This window comes from Octodon degus, unplaced genomic scaffold (assembly GCF_000260255.1).
Source record: "Octodon degus isolate 3935 unplaced genomic scaffold, OctDeg1.0 scaffold00093, whole genome shotgun sequence".
Taxonomy (NCBI): Eukaryota; Metazoa; Chordata; class Mammalia; order Rodentia; family Octodontidae; genus Octodon; species Octodon degus.
The window spans coordinates 6,266,694-6,270,703 of NW_004524669.1; the positions used below are offsets into that span (position 1 = coordinate 6,266,694).

Genomic DNA, 4,010 nt, shown 5'->3' on the forward strand with positions numbered 1-4,010 from the left:
CTACCTTCTGCTATGACATGGCTGGTTTGGATCCCTGGTAGAAAAACCCAGACTCTTGAAGGACCTAACCCTTTAGCTGTCCTTGCCTGCATTGAGTTGCTCCAAATCTACAGTCTCTTTGCAAAGTATAAAGAGCAAAACAAAAGCTAGATGATAGGAAGTAGGGAAATAGATCTTTCTAAAATGAAAAAGGGGCTGCCATTTCGTGGGCTCAGGGTAACTGAGAGTGTGTAGAGGAGCCAAGTTGGAAGGGAGCGAGAAGATCCACAGGGAGTGTGTGATTTTTGAACCTCCACATTTCTAACCCCAGATCTCGAGATGTATCATGATTCCTGCCCATTGGAGTGTAAGGCTTATGTAGGGAATCTTGACAAGACGGAGCTGGAACGGGCTTTCAGCTATTACAGACCACTGCAGTGTGTGGGTTGCTAGAAACCCTCCTGGCTTTGCTTTTGTTGAATTTGAAGATCCCTGAGATACAGCGGATGCTGTCTGAGAGCTAAATGGAAGAACACTATGTGGCTGCCGGGTCAGAGTGGAGCTATCCAATGGTGAAAAGAGAAGTCGAGATCGTGGCCTCCTCCTTCTTGGGGTCGGCGCCCTCGAGATGATTATCGCAGGAGGAGTCCTCCACCTCACCGCAGATCTCCACGAAGGAGAAGTTTCTCTCGCACCCGGAGCAGGTCTCTTTCTAGAGAGAGGAGAAGAGAGAGCTCACTGTCTAGAGAGAAAAATCACAAGCCGTTCTGATCCTTCTCTAGGTCTCGCAGCTGATCTAGGTCAAATGAAAGGAGGCTGGGGAGATGGCTCAGTGGAATAAGCACTTCCCTGGCAAGTGCACGGGTTTGAGTTCAATCCCCGGTTCCGCCAAAAAAAAAAAAAAAAAAAAACAAGCCGGTAGGTCAAATGAAAGGAAATAGAAGATCAGTTTGCAGGAGAAGTGGTGTAGAGGAATTAACTTCACTGACTGGAGTATGTACAGAAAATCCAAGTTTTGTTCGAGACTTCATAAGCCTGATGCGTTTTTAAGATGTTTTAGCTGTTCGCCTTTGTGTCTTGGAACAGTGACAGGACAATGTAATTATCTCTGGTTTAAGATGGATCACAGGAGGCATGTAATACCAAGAACTGTTACTTTACAATGTTCCCTTAAGCAAAGTTAAATTTGCTTTCAACTTTAGTCTTGCACAGAAAATAAACCTCTAAGCTCTGCTAAATAAATAAATAAACTGAAAAAGCAGGGCTGGGAGATAGCTCAGTGGTCTAATCTCGCCTGGCAAGCACAAGGACCCGAGTTCCATCCCCAGTACCACGTGTGATGCCAGTTGCACAGCAAGACCCTGTGCCAAATAAATAAAGAAAAAGAAAAAGGGATCAAAAGGAAAGGGGGAAACATGGGAAGGGGATGAAAAAAGTGAACAAGCTACATTCTGTACATGTATCATTGCCACCCAAGGAATATACATTATGTACTACATGGACTCATAAAAAATAAACAAAATTTTAAAATAAATCTTCCAAGACTGGGCGTGGTGGCACACGCTTGTAATCCCAGTGCTCGAGAGGCTGATAACAGGAGGATCACTACAAGTCTATCTGTGTAGTGAGACCCTGTAGACTTTGTACTTAATACATAAAAAAGAAATATTAAAAAAATAAATAAATCTTCCAGTATCTTTACTCCTGCACACAGAGACACCATGAAGCACCCCAGAAGATCTGGATTTAGGCATGCTCTTCTTGGCCTTCACTGAGAGGCAATGGTCCTGCTTCACCAAGCTGCTATAAGAGTCCATTTTTCTCTAGAAAAGCTTAGTGGCACAGAGAACACAAAACCTCTGAGAGGGGGCTGTGGATTTGGCTCAGCGGTAGAACTCTTGCCTAGCAAGTGGGAAGCCCTGGGTTCGGTCCTCAGCACCAAAAAATAAATAAATAAATAAATAAATAAATAAACAATTCAACCAAAAAAAAAAATAAATAAATTCAACCAAGGAAAAACAAAACCTCTGAGAGGAATTGATGCCTCAAACCCAGTGGAATTCAAAATTAGAGCAGTGGGAGGCAAGAAAAAATTTCAAGCCATTATGTGCAACAGTGAAAGAAGTCAGCCCTGCAGATAGCCCCAGATGCCTAGATCCACATATTCTAGCTGTAGGGAAAACACTTTCAAGTAGGGCTCAGTCAGGCAGCTTTGTAAGATGGCTTCCCACCGTGCAGAGGGGTCTTTCCCAGCCAGTCATGAAGTTTTATTAAACCATCCTGCCATTCTGTAAAGTTAGCTGTTCACTGACAAGGGGCTACACGGTAAGGCTGTCGAATCCTTTGAACATAAGCCATGGCCTCATTTCTTTTGTTGTAAAATGGGAGCTTTAGATAGAAAAGATATTGCGTGGAGTTCCATGACAGTGAATAAAGTGTTCACCAAGTGCATGGATAATGGTGCAGACAGAAGGACAGCAGGCAAAGAAGGAAGAATCCCAAATATCTATTCCAGTGGGGACAAGATGCTGCCTCCATTTTTGTTTGTTTGTTTGGTTGGTTGGTTTTTTGTTTTTTTTGTTTTTTTTTTTTTTGGAACCGGGGATTGAACTCAGGCCCTTGCACTTGCCAGGGAAGCGCTTATTCCACTGAGCCATCTCCCCGGCCCTGCTGCCTCCATTATGATGGAAGGCATCTACTGTGCTTCACCTGCCTTGCCTGGTTCCTCAGTTATTGAACCATATTATTCATTATTATGTTGCAGATTTACATGACTTGGTTTAAAAAAGATCTCCTTTGTTGAGTGCATACATAATTTCCCACTTTGTCATCACAGCTATTGTATTACTTACTTTTCCTCTCACTGGGACAAAATACCCAAACCCACAACTTAAAAGAAGAGAGATTTACTTTAACTCATCATTTTGAGGGAGTCAGCCTGCAGTTGCCTGGCTCAGAGCTGGATGTGGCTGGGTAGAAGGGTGTGCCCAGGACAGCAGCTCAGCCCATAGGAGCCAGGAAACAGAGAGAGAGGGAGGAGCTGGGGCAAGAAGCCACCCCTCCCGGCCACACCTCAGGAACCCACCTCTAACCAGGTCCCACCCCAAAACGGCACACTGAGGCTTGAGTCCATTGATAGGTTAATCTGCTGATGAGTACAGGGCCCATGATTCAATCACCTTCCAAAAGCCTGACTTTTAAATTCATGAGACTTTGGAAGACATTTCAGATTCCCCCTGTAATAGCTGTGTTGGAGTCCTTTTAGCAAGCCCTCAGTCACTTGAAAAGGCTCTTGGACATTTCAGAACCACCCAATTATGGCGCCTTGCCAGCATCCTTTGGTGAATGACCTTCCATCAATTTGTAATATGCTTGAATCTCCCTATTGTATTTTTATTTTCTGGTATTTATTCTTCTGTTTAGTATCCATATTCATCTACTTTAGTAGTAGAAGAGGCTGCTGTGAGATCTTTTTTGTAACTATTCTAGCTAGGTGGGGCTGGGGAGATAGCTCAGTGGAATAAACGCTTCCCTGGCAAGTGCAGGGGCCTGAGTTCAATCCCCCGATCCGCAAAAAAAAAAAAAAAAAAAAACTGTTTTAGCTAGGATCTTTTTCTCTCTTCTGATGGATTAAGGCTGTACATTTCTTCTACTGTTATTGGAACTGTGTCTCACATTTTTAAAGACTCAATTTTTTAGAGAACTTTTAGGTTCACAGCAAAATTGCCTGTTCCCCCACATATAATCAGAGATATGTGGGCTGCACAACACTGGTTCTTTTTGTTACCAGTGTGTGGTCAATTTTTGAAATGTTCTCCATGTTTTTCTCAGTGTATGCACTGCCTAAGCAAGCATGGCTACATGTTCTTCTGTTAGATGGAAAAATAACTTTATTTCATTTTGGTAACTATGCAGGTGTCCATGCTGAGAACTTCTGGAATTATTTCTTGGTGCCAGCAGCCTTGGTGACTTTGAGCCCATTAAAATACATGTCACGCTCACCTCTGTGACAGTGTCACCCATCGGGATGT

At 43.3% G+C, this 4,010-nt stretch overlaps 1 pseudogene; it reads left to right on the plus strand.

Annotated features, from left to right (window-relative positions):
• The first annotated feature begins 318 nt into the window (after positions 1-318).
• On the plus strand, positions 319-986 carry LOC101560109 (annotated as a pseudogene).
• Positions 987-4,010: the final 3,024 nt, after the last annotated feature.